This window comes from Diabrotica virgifera, chromosome 2, assembly GCF_917563875.1.
Source record: "Diabrotica virgifera virgifera chromosome 2, PGI_DIABVI_V3a".
Lineage (NCBI taxonomy): Eukaryota > Metazoa > Arthropoda > Insecta > Coleoptera > Chrysomelidae > Diabrotica > Diabrotica virgifera.
Window position 1 is genome coordinate 16,020,096 of NC_065444.1, and position 21,555 is coordinate 16,041,650.

A 21,555-nucleotide genomic window follows, 5' to 3' on the forward strand; every position below is an offset into this window, starting at 1 on the left:
AGTCCAGGGCGCATCGGTTTTGAGATGGACGTTGAGAGGTGACTCAAATTTTTTTGCAGAAATTGCTTGGAAATAAATCAAATAATAATATTTGAGTTATCCTCCCTCTCAAAAAGGTCCGGAATATTGTTTAAATAATCAAAATGTAAAAAAATGAAGGAAAAATTCGATGTTTTTCTTCGTTTTTTGATTATAACTTTAAAAGTGTTCATTTTCGAAAAAAGTTGAACTAACATAAAAGTTGCGTAATTAAATTTCCTACAATATAGAATTGGTTAAAAATTTAAAAAACAGTCATCCTAGTTGCAAAATAGCAATACTTGCGAAAAAACCATGCAAAAACAAGTATTCGAATTTTACGTTTTTCAACCATTTATGCTACACTTAGAACCTTCATATTTCATCCAAAAAACTTTATGATTCAGTAAAATAATACTGTAAATTTCGTTAAGATCGGTTCAATAGATTTTGCAAAATAAATTTTCCAATCCAGCTGTCGCAAAAAATATTCATTTTTTCAAAATGTTACAGGACTGAAAATAAAGCAGATAGCAAGTTGAAATTTTTTTTGCTTATAGAAGTGTATCGTATGTTTCATTTGAAATTTGCAAAATTAAAATCGATTAATTACCACGGCGTCAGAAATTTTTTTAAATAAACATTCATTTTTGGTGCTACGCGCAGGACAGCGGTGTTCGATTCACACAAGTTGATTTCCACCAAAATTTCTTTCAATCTTTATCTAATATATTATCTTCTTACTCTATATTTTGTTGTATTTTAATATTTTAATTCCACAAAAATCAAACTAATTTTATTATTGTTTGTGAAATATTGTTTAAACAATTGCATATGTTTAAAAATAATAAACTTTTATTATTTAAGTTAAAATATATGAACAAAGAAAATTTTTGCCAATAAAAGTGTTATTTCAAAGGATAGAGTATGTGTTTTTTTTTGCAATAAACAAATTTATTTATTTTTATCGAAATGTAATAAAAATTCAAATGTATCAATCATTATCAAAGACTATCGGAATGCCCAATCATAGCAAACTATCCGCTGTCCTGCGCGTAGCACCAATAATTAATGTTTATTTAAAAAAATTTCTGACGCCGTGGTAGTTAATCGATTTTAGTTTTGCAAATTGCAAATGAAAGGTACAGTACACTTCTATAAGCAAAAAAATTCAACTTGCTCTCTGCTTTATTTTCAGTCCTGTAAGATTTTGAAAAAATGAATTTTTTTTGCGAAAGCTGGATAGCAAAATTTATTTTGCAAAATCTGTTGAATCGATCTTAATGAAATTTACAGTATTACTTTACTTTATCATAAAGTTTTTCTGAGTGCAATATGAAGGTCCAAAGTGTAGCATAAATGGTTGAAAAACGTAAAATGCGAATACTTGTTTTTGTATGGTTTTTTTTCGCAATTATTGCTAATTTGCAACAAGGGTGACTATTTTTTAAATTTTTAACTAATTCTATATTGTAGGAAATTTAGTTACTCAACTTTTATGTCAGCACAACTTTTCTTGAAAATGAATACTTTGAAAGTTATAAATAAAAAATAAATATAAATAAAAGTTTCAAAATAATAAACTTTTATTCTCTAAGTTAAAATATATGAACAAAGAAAGTTTTTGCTAATAAAAGTGTTATTTCAAATGATAAAGTGTGTGTTCTTATTTTGCAATAAACAAATTTATTTATTTATATCGAAATGTAATAAAAATTAAAATGTATCAATCATTATCAAAGGTCATTGGAATGCCCAATCAGAGCAAACTATCCGCTGTCCTGCGCGTAGCACCAATAATTAATGTTTAATTAAGAAAAATCCTGACGCCGTGGTGTTAATTGATTTTAATTTTGCAAAATTGCAAATGAAAGGTACAGTACACTTCTATAAGCAAAAAAAAATTTTTAACTTGCTATCTGCTTTATTTTCAGTCCTGTACCAGTTTGAAAAAATGAATTTTCTTTGCGAAAGCTGGATTGCAAAATTTATTTTGCAAAATCTATTGAACCGATCTTAATGAAATTTACGATATTGTTTAACTGTATCATATAGTTTTTCTGGGTGAAATATGAAGGTCCTAAATGTAGCATAAATGGTTGAAAAACGTAAAATGCGAATACTTGTTTTTGTATGGTTTTTTCGCAATTATTGCTATTTTGCAACAAGGGTGACTATTTTTTAAATTATTAACTAATTCTATATTGTAGGAAATTTAATTACGCAACTTTTATGTTAGTACAACTTTTCTCGAAAAGGAACAATTTTAAAGTTATAATCAAAAAACGAAGAAAAAAATCGAATTTTTCCTTAATTTTTTGACATTTTGATTATTTAAAAAATGTTCCGGACCTTTTTGAGAGGGAGGATAACTCAAATATTATTATTTGATTTATTTCCAAGCAATTTCTGCAAAAAAATTTGAGTCACCTCTCAACGTCCAAATGTACTAATATTTTTACAGATGCGCCCTGGTCTATAAAGGTACTTTACTTTTGATCTAAATTTATCTTTTTTGACATACCTCGTATAAAATTGATAAAATTTGATACAAGATGGTAGATCATCCAGAACTTTTTATTAAGAATCACTTTTTTTAGTAAAATTATTAACAAAAGAGTTATCAGAATTGAAATAACTGAAAATAATGTTAGTTATCCATAATTTTTCAAAAAAAATTTTTTTTCAATTAGAAGGTTGTAATTGCATATTATAATTTAGTTTTTAATTCCAAACAACTTTTCATAATAACAATTTTCAATATTGTGAAAAATAAAGCTACTTTACTCTTGAATGAAATTCAAACTTTTTGACATACCTCGTATAACATCCATAAAATTTTATAACTGATGGTTGAATCTTAGGTTTTGGACCATGCAGAGCTTTTTATGAAGAATAACTTTTTTTCGTAAAATTAATAATAAAAAGTTTTCCATATGGATACAACTTACAGGGACATACTGTATAATTGCCAACTCGTAATGGCGAATGTGATAAAAATTTTGACTACCTCTCTGTGGATCAAAGGTAAGAGAGCCTACTTTTCGATTCAAGGGTTGTGAGTTCGAATCCCAGCTGGGTAGGAAATTTTTCCTTATTAAAAATTATTCTTATTCCTACTTTATAAATAGGCTCAATGCCTGTTTTACTTCGGTTTTTAGCCTCAATTTTCATTGTCTGACCATCTTTTCCTCGGTCGTCCCAATGATCTTCTTCCATATGGCGATTTGTCTCTTGCAATTCGTACTATTCTATTTTCTGTCATTCTTGCTATATGTTGATTCCATTCTATTTTTCTTCTTTTGGTCCACCTGTTTATTTCTTATACCACATCTCGCTCGTATTTCCTCACTTCTTACTCTGTTTCTTAGAGTTTGGTTTGTTATTTTTTGTAAGACTTTCATTTCTGATGTTTCCAGTAGTCTTTGTGTTTTCGCCGTATCTGCTCTTGTTTCCGCTGTATACGTCATTATCATATACGTTTTCGTATCCATTGTGAGGTATTTGTTTCTCCAGATTGTGTTGTTGAGACATCCTACTGCTCTGTTCGCCATGTTCACTTGTTTTTATACTTCTTCTTCCACTTCTCCGTAGCTCGACAATTTTATTCCCAAGTATTCTGTTTCCATCACTTGTATTATTTTGTTATTTACGACCAATTTACATCGTCTCGGTCCCGCTGATACCACTATCGATTTAGTTTTCTCTGTTGAGATCACCATGTTGTATATGAGAGCCGTGTCTTCGAATTCTTTATTTTTTTTTGTAGGTCATCTTCATTTTCTGCTGTTATTATGGCGTCGTCGGCGTACCAGATTATCTTTATTTCCTTTTCTCCCATTCTCTATGAGTTCATCAGATTTCATGAATGCCAGATTAATACTTGATAGGTTGCGATAGTTTTCCCTTACATCTTACCATAGCTACAGTTGAGTCCCTGAATCTTTACCCGTGCGCCATCATTTTAAACATACGAAATAAGTGGATGATAAGTCGGAAATTGAAATTTACTAAACGCAACAGCAAGTGACAGTAAGTCATTTGCTGTTGCTGTAATTTCGGGTAGGTATATAAGGCAAAGCAATATATTTTACATCCGTTTTTTTTTTGTTTTTGTCGTCGTAATTATTCTAAATTTTGTGGATCCTTTGCTTTATTATAGGAGTACCGTCTAGTCAGTGTTAATTGTCAAAAGACCAACTCTGGCTACCTCGTTTGCTTATCCATCCAGACCGGTCTTAACAATGGGCCAAGTCAGACAAATTTAATAATATTTACGACCGAACAAATTGAAGTCAACCATTTACTGCTAAACAAACTTTACTCAGTTTTTGCTACCTCATGGCGAGCAATGCCAAAATTCATGAAAAATTGACATTCCTTGTTTTTCCCCTGTACTCTTTAAGTGTTTTAATTTTTATGATTAAAATCCGGATCTGAATACAATTTCTACTATAGGTAGTTATCAGTGTTTACTTTACGAGATATGGCAATTTATTATACACCTAGGTTGATTTACTTAAAATGAGCATATCTTTGATAACACAATATTTCGTAAGTATGTAATAGGTATATAATTAATGTGTACTAAAAATGAATAACCATTTTCAATTTCGTTGCAAAACGAAAATACAGCCGAACCATATTCTAGTCCAATCAGAGAGTGCTGCAAGCACCTCTACCGGTTTCGAAACTTATTAGTCTCTCATCAGGAGGCACATATGCTGCTCTCCCCGATCTAACCAAAACAAACCCCAGCGTGCAGTCCCGAATTGCAACGAACGAAATGGCATAGATGCCCTAGCGGCAACTGCTAACAAAAAGACTCAGTTTTCACTCTAATGGCATATAGAACATCCCACCAGAATGAAAACAATGGGAACCTTCTCTGGTCACACCTCCGAGGCTTCTACAATTTGCAAGCCATACGGATGCTGAGACTAAGGAAGATGAGGGAATTCTACAATTTACAATTCACGTCCCATCTGCTCAGCGCGGTAAAGTTCCAACGAGAATGGTTCCCTTCATACTCCACACAGAGTAAATGTAAATCAAAAATGAATAACCATTTTTAATTTCGTTCTTCTTCTTAACGTGCCCTATCAAGTCCCCTTGACGTTGGCGATTAACATGGCGAAACTGTCTCTGTCTCGAGCTATTCTAAATAGGTGTTCTGCTTTCTTTATTCCTGTCCACTCCCGGATATTATTCAACCAAGAGGCCTGCTTTCTACCAATTCATCTGCGTCCTTCGATTTTACCCATCATAATAAGTTGAAGAATATTATACCGGTCTCCCCTTACTACGTGTCCAAAATAGGCCATCTTTCTATATTTGATGTTATCAAGCAGCTCACGGGTAGCATTTGCTCTCTTAAGGACTGCCACATTTGTCAGCATAGCCGTCCATGGTATTTTTAGAATACGTCTGTGCAGCCACATTTCAAAGGCCTCCAAACGGTTAATGGTGGATATTTTTAATGTCCATGCTTCGACACCATACAAGAGGACTGACCAAATGTAGCATTTAATCATGCGCTTTCGAAGTTGAAGTTGCAAGGTATCATTACAGAAGAATGACCTCATTTTTAAAAATGTCGTGCGGGCTATCTCGATTCTACATTTTATCTATTTATCTGGATCTAGTTGTTCAGTAATATGGCAACCAAGATATTTAAAACTGGGTACTCTTTGAATCATATGACCATCAACATATAACCGTGAATCTTGATGGGCCAAACGGCTAAATACCATGTACTTTGTTTTTGAACAGTTTATATTTAGGCCAAACTCTCTTCCCACTCTGTCAATGGCATTTAAAGGGTGTTGTAATCCATTCATATCATCACTTAAAATAACTGTATCGTCTGCATATCTGATTGTATTTATCAGAATTCCATTAACCTTCACACCCCATTCCAAATTATGCAGCGCTTCCTTAAATATTCTATCTGAATACAAATTGAACAACAGTGGGGACAGTATACAACCCTGTCTGACGCCTCTTTGTATTTTGCATATTTCTGTTGATTTTCCATTTATGCAAGCTGTCGCTGTTTGACGCCAGTATAATTTTTCTATGATTCGTACATCTTGACTATCAACTCCTTTATCCTTTAGTATTTTAATTAATTTGTGATGTTGTACTCGATCAAAGGCCTTCTCATAGTCAATAAATACAGCAAAGACGTCTTTCCTTTGATCTCGGCATTTCTGCAATAACACATTTAGTGCAAAGAGTGCGTCCCGGGTTCCCAGTCCATTTCTGAAGCCAAATTGTGTTTCATCCTGGTCTTCTTCACATTTATCTCTGATTCTACTGTGGATGATACGTAGAAAGATTTTCAAGGTGTGGCTCATAAGGCTTATCATTCTATAGTCGCTACAGTTTTTCGGACGTTGTTTTTTTGGTAGGGTTATGAATTCGGACTTTAACCAATCTTCAGGAATATCACCAGTCGAATAAACATCATTGAAAAGTTTCAAAAACGAAAAAGTTGCAAAACGAAAATACAGCCGAACCATATTCTAGTTAAATCAGAGAGTGCTGCAAGCACCTCTACCGGTTTATAAACTTATTAGTCTCTCATCAGGAGGCACATATGCTGCTCTCCCCGATCCAACCAAAACAAACCCCAGCGTGCAGTCCCGAATTGCAACGAACGAAATGGCATAGATGCCCTAGCGGCAACTGCTAGCAAAAAGACTCAGTTTTCACTCTAATGGCATATAGAACATCCCACCAGAATGAACACAATGGGAACCTTCTCTGGTCACACCTCCGAGGCTTCTACAATTTGCAAGCCATACGGATGCTGAGACTAAGGAAGATGAGGGAATTCTACAATTTACAATTCACGTCCCATCTGCTCAGCGCGGTAAAGTTCCAACGAGAATGGTTCCCTTCATACTCCACACAGAGTAAATGTAAATCAAAAATGAATAACCATTTTCAATTTCGCTGCAAAACGAAAATACAGCCGAACCATATTCTAGTCCAATCAGAGAGTGCTGCAAGCACCTCTACCGGTTTATAAACTTATTAGTCTCTCATCAGGAGGCACATATGCTGCTCTCCCCGATCCAACCAAAACAAACCCCAGCGTGCAGTCCCGAATTGCAACGAACGAAATGGTATAGATGCCCTAGCGGCAACTGCTAGCAAAAAGACTCAGTTTTCACTCTAATGGCATATAGAACATCCCACCAGAATGAACACAATGGGAACCTTCTCTGGTCACACCTCCGAGGCTTCTACAATTTGCAAGCCATACGGATGCTGAGACTAAGGAAGATGAGGGATTTCTACAATTTACAATTCACGTCTCATCTGCTCAGCGCGGTAAAGTTCCAACGAGAATGGTTCCCTTCATACTCCACACAGAGTAAATGTAAATCAAAAATGAATAAACATTTTCAATTTCGTTGCAAAACGAAAATACAGCCGAACCATATTCTAGTCCAATCAGAGAATGTTGCAAGCACCTCTACCGGTTTCGAAACTTATTAGTCTCTCATCAGGAGGCACATATGCTGCCCTCCCCGATCCAACCAAAACAAACCCCAGCGTGCAGTCCCGAATTGCCATTAGAGTGAAAACTGAGTCTTAATGTGTACTACTTTAAATTATACTTTTTGATAGATCAAAATGGTGTAAAGCAGTAATATTCTACAAGTTCTATTGGAAATACTAATCCAATTTTTGGAAAAAGTTTTAAAATAGGTATTTTTTATTATCATTATTGTACTGAAAAGTGGAGGAAGGTAAAGTTTGGCGACTAAACATCTAAGAAACCGAGAAAAAAAATTGTCGCTACTTCGGTTTCATTGACCAACACATATTATAAATTTTCATAAAAAAAGTTTCAAATCGCTTTGGAAAAATATTAAAATTTCGGATTTATTTTGTAAAACACCCGTTACTTCTTCTGGGTCCACTTTTGTATATAAGTAGGTAAGTTCGGCCAAATGTATAATATTCTAGTTACCAATTTGACTAATGTTCCCATTTCAATTTTAAAATTAAAAGACATCCCTCAGTGGTCATCTATACTCAAAGGCAACGGCTTCAAAAGATCCACGACAGAACTCTTATTATTAGCATACATTTCTGTCCCTCTGCATTAGTATCCCTTTTATAGTTCTCAATACTTTGATCATTCAAATGAAAAGTCCCCATGAGAAGTAATGGAGATTGAATATGTATTTAAATGTTATTAGCTCTTGATGCTTTCAAGGTTTTGTGTTATAAACTAAATCTTGATTATTTGAGAAATGGTTACGTTAATACAATTTTAAAATATGTAGTACATATATCTATACGAGGTTTACTAATTGAGTTCCGAGGATTGAAAGAACAGGTTTACAAACTGCAAGTCTGAGAACAGTGTTTTGTCAAAGGACATTCAACAATCGCATCTGATGATTCAACAAAGTCAAAATCTGAGATCGCCTCTCATCTAAATTTGATCCTTTGTATGTGCAGTATATGTGGTCCAAATTATATGCTTCTAGCATTAAATGCACAATAATTCTTATATTATAATTTGCATTGTGAAGATACGTTATGCATTTATTACACGGTAATAATTAACATAATTAAAAAGTTCGAAATATTTCCTAAAAAATATTTTACTCACAATCGGTTAGTAATTTATGGATTTCTAACCTTTGAAGTAATCAGGAAGCGACTTATTACTTACTTTACTTTACCATCTAGCCGGGAAAGTACTTTCCCGGCTAGTATCTGTCACTTTTCTACCTGAAAACAACACGCACCATTTACTGTATAGTTCATAGGTGTTTTCATACCTCTCCCTGCTTTTTTCAGGAATTATTCCTTCAGTAGCTCTCTCTGCAACTACCCGCAGTTCTGTTGGCGTACATTCAAATTCACTATCAGACATTTTTGCAAAATAAACACAATTTGATTATATGTACAATTAATGGCGTCGTGTATCGCCTAAATGTCAGATTCAACAAACTTGTTTTGTCACCTAGCAACGATCTCACATGTTACTTAAAATAATTCATCTGATCACATAATGAAAATGGATACAGATATTTGAAACGAAATTATTATTGGTAGATTGTGAGTATTAGAAATCCATAAACTACTAACCGATTGTGAGTAAAATAGTATACAAACCTCGCGGGAACTCATTCTAGCCTCGCGTCTGTAGTTTACCTCGGTGCTTCGCACCTCGGTAAACTACCTTGCCGCTCGGCTGAAATAGAGTACTTTCCCGCTAGGTATGTAATATACTATTACGCTCTTTTCAATGCCGGTATTATCTTTTTGAAAAATTAATATATACAGGGTGAAAGAATTAAAAAAAAAACATATCTTTACATAAAAATCAAGAAAAACACAACTTCTGGTAAACCCATTCTTCCGGTTCAGGAGCTCGATCTTATACATCAAAAAAGAACCCATATACCAAATTTTGTTGAAGTCGGACTTTTCGTTTAAAAGTTATCGTGCTATTAGTTACATATGTATCGTTGCCATTTTAAATGCCCGCCATTTTTTAAAAGGTAAAATCTGGGATGGCCTCATATCTAATTTTGAACCTTTGTATGTGTAATATACAGGGTTGCGAAAAAGTCTGGTAACACGTTATTTTCTCGAAAACCGCTAAAACGATTTTTATAGATTTTGGTGGGTGAGGGTCTTTTAATGCGGCCGATATTATAGTGGTAATTACATTGTTGTCAAATCGTCCATTTTTCTGGAAATCTACTGAACTTTCTTATTTCAAATGGAAAACCCTGTATATTTTTTAAGTTTTGGAATCCTTAAGGGATACTGATTATTTTTCATATGATATTGCCTATACCTAAATGCCATAATGTCAGAGTTATTGCTACATTTATTAAAAAAAAATTTTTCAGCAATTTATAAAAATCAATTTTTTTCGGCCCGGGTAAATATGATTTTAGGTTCATTGGATCATTGTGAACAGAAAAGGTCTTTTGTAATTTTCTCCTAAAGTTAATCGTTTCCGAGTTATAAATAATTTAAAACTGAAAAAAATCGAAAAATGACGATTTTCTAGGTTCAAAAACACAAGTAAAAAATATCATTTTTGAAACTACAACTACAACAATCATAAAATGTATAAAAAAATAAAAAAAAATAGTCCCTTGCATTGGGGATTGAACCCGCTTTCCGTCGAACCAGCCGATCGAAAATCAAAGTGCTTTCCCATTGCGCCATCTTCGCGTATCTGTCATGTTTGAATGTACACCAACTGAACGTTTACGTCATAAACTTTTGACAGTTGTTTATTACTTATATGAATTTAATCAAATTAGTTTGATTTTTGTGAAATTAAAGGAATATTTTGTGGAATAACAATATATTAGGTGAATATTGGTAGAAATTTTGATGGTAATCAAATTATGCAAATCAAAGCATTACATACTATTTTGGTAGGTGGTTCATTTTAAATTTTCCAAATAGGTAGGTACCTATGTAATTTTTTATTGGGATACTAAAACATTTACAATTATTACGTACCTGTCGCTTTTAAAAACTATTTAAAAAGTCACTACAACTATAAACTTGCTTTTTTCTTTGCCATCACAACAATAAAAACTAATATACACAACATTTGTTTATCCATAATCTCCAGATGAACAATTGACAGATGATTTGACAGATGATTCTCCATTGACAGATGATTTTAACACCCAATCAGATCCCGTATAACGTTTGAGTAACTAATACCATACTGTCGGTGTGAGCATGCGCCAGGGAATGTAAAAATTCACCCTTGCTCCAAAAAAAAATTTTGAACCTACTTTTGCAATCATTAAGCAACAAATTAACAAAAATAACTTTACAAACTCTCATTTTAGAGTTTAGAGGGTTTTCTATATTTTTCAGTAAAATTCTTCAGGTGTTACTGTTTCAGTAAATCACCAAATTTATCAAAAGCAGTTGATAAATACCTGTATCAAATAGTGTGGTCTAAAATGGCTAGACGTTTCAGAACAAATATTTACTTAAAATGTAGTCAAAGATAATTGTAAATTACTGAATGTGTCTATATAACGTACATTCCTGAAATATCACAGAAGTTTTTACTCAGTCCGTTTATAAGTATAGTGTCGTTTTTATTGCCTTGATTATAGCTTGTTTTTACAATATGGTTCCCACGACAGGGTACTAAAACATCAGAGAGGCCTAAACAATAGTATTACTTTTGACACTTCTCCGCCCTGTGTCTCGCACTCAATGATTCCATTAGCAGATGAAGATGAAGATGAAGAACAAAGATGAACTAACATCATCCGATGTGTACCTATCTACATTATTCTGCAATTCAAGGTTCATAATTGCGTGGGAGAATCTTGGGGAATATCCAGTGGTGGCAACGATTGGTTGTGATTGTGATATCTTTTATACAGAGTGCATGAAAAGAAGCGGGGCGGTCGAATATTTCGCGAAATGAATATCGGATTAAAAAACTGAAAACATGTGTTCTAGACCATGGCGGATTTGTTTTGAGGTGGATGTGAGGGGTGGCATTCGGATTTTTGCAGATAAAGTTAGGTGACAACTTTAATAATTATAATTGACTTATGCTACTTCTCAAATATGCCCGGAACATTAATAAAAACATTTAAATATTTAAAAATTTCGAAAAATATCGATTTTTTTCTACTTTCATTGCTTATAAGTTTAAAACGATTTATTTTGGAACAAAGTCTTACAGAAGGAAAATAAAGATACATAATTGAATTCTGTATAATATACGACTAGTTAAAAATTACTTAAATTATTACCCTTTTTGCAAAATAGCAATAAATACAAAATAAGGGGGCAAAATAAGCCTGTTTTTGTTCAATTTTTTCCAACCAGTTTGGTTGCACTTAGAACCTTCATAATTCGCTTAGAAAATTCTTACAATATACTTACACCGTCCACCAAATTTCATTAAAATTGACTTAATAGATTTTGCATAATTTTGCAATTTAATTTTTTTTAAGGTTCAAATTTTTAAAAACTTTCTGAACAAAAAGTAGACCATTTAGAAGTTTGCTAATTTTTTTTCATATAAAGAGGTCCTCTACCTATCTAATACACCTTACATAATTAATATCGGATTATTTAAGCGGCCTCAGCACTGTTTTAAAGTTAAAACAATGTTTTGGCTTATAAACAAATACAGTGAAGACGTTTGAGTTGGAATAAATTCATTTTCTTGAGAATGGGCGACTCTGGAGATATCTCCCGAAACAGATCGATTTTTATTTTCAAATCACAATTTTTTGGCATAAATATCATACTAGTGACGTCATCCATCTGGGTGTAATGACGTAATCTAAATATTGGAATTAATTTATTTCAAATTTTTTTTTAATTCAAACCCTGTATAAATAGTTATGTTAATGTTTATATTAGTGAATACAAAATTGAATAGCCTTTCGATTGAGCTATCACACGGCACCTATTCTGATTTACAAAAATCACCGATTACGTCATCACGCCCAGATGGGTGACGTCACTAGTATGATATATATACCAAAAAATTAGAATTTAAAAATAAAAATCGACCTATTTCGGGATTTATCTCCAGATACACCTATTCTCGAGAAAATGAACTTATGCCAACTCAAACGTTCTCACTGTATTTGTTTATAAGCCAAAAAATTGTTTATAATTTTAAAACAGTGCTGAGGCCCCTTAAATAATCCGATTATAATTCTGTAAAGTGTATTAGATAGGTAGAGAACCTCTTTATATGTAAAAAAAATTAGCAAACTTCTAAATAGTCTACTTTTTCTTCATGGAGATTCTAAAAAATTTGAACTTTTTTAAAAAAATTTAGATTGCAAAATTATTCTGCAAAATCTATCAGGTCGATTTTAATGAAAGTTGGTGAATGATTTAAGTATGTTGTAAGAATTTTCTAAGCGAATTATGAAAGTTCTAAGTGCAATCAAAATGGTTAAAAACATTGAATAAGAACAGGCTTATTTTGCCCCCTTATTTTGTATTTATTGCTATTTTGCAGAAAGGGTAATAATTTAAGACATTTTTAACCACTCGCTTATCATACAAAATTGAATTATGTTTATTTTATTTCCCTACGATTTTTTTCCAAAATGAATCGTCTTAAAGTTATAAGCAAAGAAAATAGAAAAAAATCGATGTTTTCCAAATTTTTAAATATTTTAATTTTTTTATTAATGTTCTGGGCATATTTGAGAAGGAGCATAAATTAATTCTTATTGTTGAAGTTGTCACCTAACTTTATCTGCAAAAATCCGAATGCCACCTCACACATCCAAAAATAGACGTTTTTTCACAAATCCGCCCTTGTCTATTCAGTTTATTTAAAAAATCTTTCGATTGATAGATTGATTCTATTGCAGATTTAGATTCCCTATAAAAAATAAGTCAATTTTATAATGGACATTTTTCTCATTGTTAATAGATGGTGTTATAATCAGAATAGAAAATATGAAAAAAATTTTTAAGAAACGATTTTCTTTAGTTATGATTGACTAAAATTTAAAATATTACAAAAAAAATGAACTAAAAAGCAAAAAATAAAAAATAAAACTCGAAGGATTATTCGAAAAAAAACGTTGCTTAAAAATGGAAAAATCTAACACATTCGTTAAAAAAAGCGTGGGGCGCTATCCTCAAACCGTTTATTCAATGAAGACGAGCACCACGCATTTTTAACGAATGTGTTAGATTTTTTCATTTTTTAACGAACGTTTTTTTCTAATAATCCTTCGAGTTTCATTTTTTATTTTTTGCTTTTTAGTTATTTTTTTAATATAATTTTAATTTTAGTCACTCATAACTAAAGAAAAGCGTTTCTTAATTTTTTTTACATATTTTCTATTTTTTACATTTTAGTGTTACACTTTTCAAACATTAAAATATATCGAATATCGGCATGTTAAGAAAAGGATGTAAATATATGACAGATACATTTTTTGCATTAATTTCAACTTTTGATACATACATTGTACATTTTCTGTAATTTCTTCATACATTTCTTGAAACAAAATCATTATTTACACCTATTACAGTTTCCGCAGTCTTTCCATCTCTTCTAATACTTTACTATTGCACGGTGTAGACCCTGTTAATTTCTCGCAATGCAGTTCTTCGATGCGCAAGCCATCTAAAGATACGTATCCATACAAGGTTAGTAGCTCCACATATTGGATACGTCGGTGATCGCCGCTCGGCGCTTAAGCTCATCGATTCAACCGGTTTGCGGTTTATATGTAGGGGAGCGCATGCCGTATCCGTTTGAGCAGCTACACCGAGCGGGGTTCACCCTTGTATGGATACGTACCTTAATGATCGCACTCGGCTCAATGCAACGTAAGCTTTGCAGGCTCAATGAAGGCTTTTAAGCCTGTCCTTACGCAAACACTTTCGGGACCAACTTGACGACAGCGTAGTCAACAGTCGAACCTTGCATTTTATGGACAGTCGGAGCCCACGACAATACTAAGGGCAGCATTCATCTCTCTGCGGTGCCATAACTTTTTTTCGCTGAAAACTGGATATAAATCGGACAGAAACTGAATAAATTTGAAACTTTATTGTTTATGTATGAAGCATAACGTAAACAATTAACGTAAAAAGTGAAATTATGTATAGTTCATATAATTAGCTACAATCTGCAAAAGTTTCAAGTTTCTGTATTGTAAAAAACAAGAGAATTTAAGCTTTTCCATTAAAATCTTTTTTTATTTAAACAATTCATAAACACACAAAAAAATTTTGATGGATTATTCGTCTATTGTTCCCGCAAATGCATATGTCTGCAAAATTTCATTTATTTGCGTTGAAGAAAAGGCAGTCAAATTACCGTTTAAAAATTTGACGCAAACGATTGAACTAAATAAAAGCGTTTAATTAATAAATAAATACGATTTATCGTCATACCATAGGTAAATTATAGAAACGGTCTAATATCTCGAAAAATACACTTCCAAATGAAAAAAAAAAACGTGTTTAATATTCTTTAGACACCAAATACGATTCCGCACTCCCACTCCCTGGGTATGGGGAGGGAGATCACTTTGAAATCTTAGATGGAAACTGGAAACCCAATTTTTGGCGCTGTAACCCCAAAAAAACATATATAGATCCGAAGTCAGCAAACTAGTTTTTATGATACTGAATATAGTTTTTTTATGAATGTGTTTTAGAATCAGAATCTGCAATAAAAATGGAGGCGGGGGAGGATCGAAAAAACAGAGGTAATCAGGAACTACGACAGCATTTTTAACAATTCAGTCCAACGACAGGTCAATTTTTTATTAAAGGACGACAGAATTCTCCTGTATTTTCGATTACTTTACTGTCACCTCTAAGCCAGTGTAATAATCGCCTCAACATTTTTTAATCACAATGGGAATCAAATAAGATATCATTTGAGAGCATTTGAAAAAAACACATTTTAAAATTAATATTTTGAGCTAGTTACTTATTTCTACGTTGACCAAATAGTGAAACTGATTATTTCCGGCATCCATAGAGTGATAAAAGTTGGTTTGACAATTTCTTCCACATTATAAACAGTAGTGTCATGGCAAAATTAGCAGTGCCGGAACGCACTGCTAATTTTTGTTTACAAAACCTAAATTCTCTATTTATTTTTTTTTCTTTTCTTAACCAGTGCCGGTACGGCGTTCCCGCACCATGACACCACTGATTCTGAAGCATTTGAGGAGAGATTCGTAGGCATTTGACATAAAATTTTTCAAGATTCCGGTGTTACTGTTGAACCTTCTATAGTTCAAAATCGATAGGATTGTCAGGGCAGATATTTTGTATTTCGTAAATATTTGATGGTAAGCTGCTGTTTGGTAAAGAATGGGCCATAGCTTAACCTTAGGTTCCTGAGCTTAAAATAGGCCGATTTAAGCTAACTTACCTTAGTACGAAAGTTGATAATAACTGAAATACAGGATGTCAAAGTTAAACTTTTATTTTATTTATTTTGAATATTTACTGAAAGGCTAATAGTACTAAATTTGGTAAGCAGGGTTTTTTTGGGAAAAGAAATCTAAATTCGCCACCAAATATTATGTTTTATCCAGAGGGCGCCACATACGTCTTTCAGCGCTCATATAATACGTTCAATTTTTTTATCTTCCGTTCTACATACTTTTTGAATAAAAAATTTTATTCACTTAATATTTTTACTTAAAAAATATATACTACATTCATCTCGCTAAACTTAACTGTTTTCGAAATAAACGCATTTTAAATCTGCGATGCAACATAATTTTTTGCATTAATATCATTGTAGTTACACCCGAAAAATAAACATAATAATCGTGCAAGTTCTTATATTTATGTTATTGCGTCGGAAATTCCATTAGAAGAAATTTGCAATACATTTTCGGAAATTATCATGTCTTTAAGTTTATTTTTCGAGTGTAACTACAATGATATTATGCAAACAATTATGTTGCATCGCAGATATAAAATGCGTTTATATCGAAAACGGTTAAGTTTAGCGAGATGAATGTAGTATATCTTTTTTAAGTAATGATATAAAGAGAATAAAAATTTTGATTAAAAAATATGTAGAGTGGGGGATAAAAAAATTGAACGTATTAAATGAGCGCTGAAAGACGTATGTGGCGTCCTCTGGGAAATACATCATTTTTGGTGACGAATTTGGATTTCTCGTCCCAAAAAACCCTCGCTTACCAAATTTCGTGTTGTTAGCTCATGCCTGTCAGGAAATATTTAAGAATAAAAATAAAATAAAAGTTTAATTTTGACACCCTGTATTTCAGTTATTATCAGCTTTCGTACTAAGGTAAGTTAGCTTAAATCGACCTATTTTAAAGAATCTAAGGTTAAGCTATGGCCCATTCTTTACCAAACACCCTGTTTATTTATTTGTTTTTTAGCGCTTATACTCTCTTGATTAAAAAATGTACACGCCACAATTGAACTACACTCGTCTCTCATCTCAGGTCCCTCCAGAGTCTATCATTTTTAAACGATACCCTGACAATTATATTGAATTTCAACTATAGACCAGAAACAAAAAACCAAAGATTGCTTAAGACAACAGAAATGAAGATAATTGTTGGCATAGCTGAAGAAACCCTTTTTCTACACAGGAAAACATTTGGGATAGACGATATTAACGGCTTGGCGCTAAACAGAAAAATAGACTGGAATAAACATTTTAGCAGAATGGAAGAAAAACAAAAAATAATGTATAAGCTGAGAAGCATAAGCTAACCCCGAAAAAGAGGGAGCGACAATCTGAGCATTGATAGAGGTGAAAATGAAGTTTAAACAGGCGATTCAACTAAAATAAGGAATGAAGAAGAAGATCTATAAAAATATAAAAAAAGTAATTTTTTTTTTCTATTTCGAACCAACTTTTTCTATAATATAAGGACAGAAACGTAAGAAATATGTTGCATAAAACCTTCCAAACTCTCTATTATATTCATGAAAACCTGAACCATCCATCCAATCGTCTTGTATATACCTAAAGTGAGGACGTTTGAGTTGGAATAAATTAATTTTCTCGAGAATGGGCGACTTCGGAGATAAATACCGAAACAGGTCGATTTTTATTTTTATATTATAATTTTTTGGCATATATATCATACTAGTGACGTCATCCATCTGGGCGTAATGACGTAATCAATGATTTTTTAAATTAGAATAGAGGTCGTGTGATAGCTCATTCAGAAGTTTCTTCAATGCTCTATTTATTGATATAAACATTAACATATTTATTTATACAGCGTAGCCAAAAAAAAAAATAAATTTTTGAATTAAATTAATTGAGTTAAAAAGAAGAATGTATATAATTTATTTAATTCAAAATACATTTTAGTGCTACTAGAAAACAGAAAGAAATGTTTATTTGATAAATAAATATTGTTTTTCGCCTAAATTCAATATTAAATCGGCCACCCACCTGCCAGCTGCCTCTTAGCAGACAATGTTTATTTTTCAAATTAACATTTTTTCTGTTTTCTGACAGCAGTAAAATGTATTTTGCATTAAATAAATTACATACATTCTTCTTTTTCTCTCAATTAATTTAATTCCAAAAAAAATTTTTTGGCACCCTGTATAAATAATTAAGTGAACGTTTCTATTAGTGAATAGTGGACAATTCGATGTAAATATCAGGATCGAATTGTTTTCTAATGCCCTTTTGTTCGATTCTTCTCGATCGACGATGGTAAATAAATGGTTGAAGTGAGGAGTAAGGATATGGTTTTATTGACAGCTACTGATAATTACACTAGAGTTGGTGGGGCCGCATATGAAATGCCTCCCGAAAAAGGGTTTCTTACCTGTCGCTAAAATGGTCACATACGAATTGCCTCCTAAGCTTTAAATAAATTACATGCTTCTAATCTTTATGTGAAGGTGAGACGTTGCCACATTTTCGTCCCTTTGTAAGTTTTTGGCAAAATTGGTATTTAGTTATTTAATTTATTTTAGTTTCAACCTTTACGTATTAAACATTATTGACACTAGGCGGTATTTATAAATTTCAACTAACTGATACATATATGCAATTAGTTTTATAACCATTATAATATATTTTATAATAACCATCATTTCTGGTTAGTAATAATTTAACAAAAAATACAAAAACATAATAAGTATTTTATAGATTTATTAAAAATAACATCACAAAAAACTTATTTGGAAAATATTACAAAATGTGTATAGAAATATAAAATTACAAAATATTTTTCCTAAATTTATATGATACTACTTTGACAAATTCTAATCTATTTATTTTACATTCTCTTAATTCTAAAATTTTTTCATTTAGAAAATTTATTTTTGCTGTACTTTTCGCAACAATTTATTTTTGGGTCGAAACAGAATTCATTTTAATGTAGGTATTTATTTGAAATTGTAAAATTATATCAATAAAATTATTAATGCTACGATGAGGGCAGTAGAAAGAAGAATCATACTTGGAATGAAAACTTTCGCATGGGTTTGTGGTTCTTTGTAAGGATGAAGAGTGTTCAGCCCAAACTTCATCACTTTTTCACATCCCTGTGTTTTCACAACTGCTTTGCAGGTTTTTTAGTACATGTCCACGGTTTTACTGTATCTTTGGCCAACATTTTTTGAAAACCGAATGTAAAACCATCAATTGATAGTAAAGGTTTGCCCTTTTGACTGACACTTTTCGTTGATTCCATTATTTCGGATGTTATGACAAACACAATTTGATCTTGAAATCGACGAACTGACAAGCTTGAAATAGACAAACTGACTGATGCAGAAACTAATAAACTTTCAAGAATTTATACAACATTTATGCCTGGTTGCACCAACAAATCTTAAGCTCCAGCTTAGCCCAGCTCTGCTTCTAGATAGGGCCGCTTTAAGTCTAACTTATTTTGCACCATAATTTTCGATTTTTATCGATCCAATCTACGTGGCAGTCCATTGTGACAAGCTGGAAATTAATCTCAGACTCAATGGTAAAACGCTTATATTTCGTAAGCTGAGCTTAAATCACTTCTTAACCTTAAGATTTGTTGGTGCAACCAAGCATTAGCCCATTAGCACAATTTACAAAAGAGAAAATAAACAAACAGAACGATTAAGGTAAAAGTACCTATTTATGGAATCGTTAAGAAGAGATTAGAATCGGAATTGGAATTACCCAGAGAATATAAACAAACAAAAAGATTAAGGTAAAAGTACCTATTTATGAAATTATAAACTGGACTTATAAATATTGAAGAGATTAGAATTGGAATTGGAATTTCCCAGAAAAGCTGGATATTAGATTGTCGGGTATGACAACTTTCATAACAACTTTCTTTTCTAAAAAGAAATATGTCGTACCGTGAAATATTTACGTGAAACAAATTTTATGTACATTGCATTAAGAATTAGAAAAATCAAAATAGATAGATACTACCTATTTAAATTATGATTTGGCAACATTGTGTCATTATACAGAGATTAAATAAACAAAATATCAGCGTAAATGATTAACGAAACGGAGGAATTTCGATTGTACCTGGGAGGCATTTCATGTATGAAAATATTTACCTGAAAAAGTGGGAGGCATTTCGATAACGCCGGTTGGTGGTCGGGTAACTTTCTATAATAGACTTCCCTTAATGACAGCTACTGATAATTACACTCTAGTGACGTCACTTCAAACAATGACTTACGCACTTTTTAACGAGGTAACTATCTAAATAGACTGCGACTTAAAATAGTCCCTTTGGCTAATTTATAATCTCATCACAATATACAAATCATCAATAACTTGCATGGTAAGGAACTATAAACTTACAATCTACAGTTTAATCGAAAGCTATTGCAAAACTTAGGAAGTTCAAATGGAAATACCACGATTTGGCAATTTATTTAAGTTGCAGAAAGTTCACTGGACTCTAATAATTAAAATATTACTCGATATGTTTCCTAATGTTTCAATTATACACGGTGAAACTATAAAAGTTTAGGAAGTTAAGAATGATGTGAGATTACACGGGATTAATTTGAGATTGAACAATTCAAATCATTATTATCATTTAAAAAAATCATGGATTACGTCATCACGCCCAGATGGATAACGTCGCTAGTATGATATATATGCCAGAAAATTATAATTTAAAAATAAAAATCGACCTCTTTCGGGAATTATCTCCAGAGTCGCCCTTTGTCGAGAAAATGCAATTATTCCAACTCAAACGTCCTCACTGTATTTACCAGTGCCAGGTGTTCTACGTATACGAAGAAGATTTATTCACTGAAAGCAATCGAGTATTAGTTGCACGTATACGATTAATTATGAATGACAGATATAATAAAGGGTAATTAGTAAGAAATTTTTCTAACAAGCGCCACAAGGCCGCCAATAAAATATTAATTAACGTAATTTTACAATACCATAATGGAATAGAGGTGGACGATATGAAAAAATGTTATTTTTATGGCATCAAAGTTTTCTTTTTCCCTTTTCGCCGCCGTTATTGTTTAATGCTTATTCTGAAAAAATCTTACAAGAAGCTTTGGTAAACGAGACAGTCGGCATAAAGGTGAATGGAAGTTTAATTAATAACATTAGATACGCCGACAATACAGTCATAATAGCCGACAACTTAAAAGACTTAGAAATAATAATGAACAAAATATTAAGATATAGTGGACAATACGGACTCTCTTTAAACGTAAAAATTCCTAATTTATGAAAATTAACAAGAACAACAATACAAACGAATAATTAACTTGATTGATTAAGCAGATTGATAGAGTAAAAAATATATACTTACTTGGGAACGATAATAACAGAAAATAACGATTATACTGCAAGAATAAGAGTAAGAATTGAAGCCCACGAAAACGATGGAACGACAACTTACTGGTCCCACATTGAAAACCAGACAGAGCCATGTCTAAACAAAAACAAGAAGAAGAAAAGAAAAAGAGCATAAAGAAAGGCACATCAGACAGAAACTTACAAGCTATATTCCATATTCGAGTTTCTCTAGTTAACAGATCAATTTT

The 21,555-nt window shown here is 32.2% G+C and overlaps 1 protein-coding gene across 1 annotated transcript in view; it reads right to left on the reverse strand.

The window, feature by feature from the left end:
* LOC114345870 (phosphatidate cytidylyltransferase, photoreceptor-specific) overlaps nucleotides 1-21,555 on the reverse strand; it is a 110,839-nt gene that overhangs the window by 9,371 nt on the left and 79,913 nt on the right. The gene's annotated exons all lie outside the window — the stretch shown is intronic.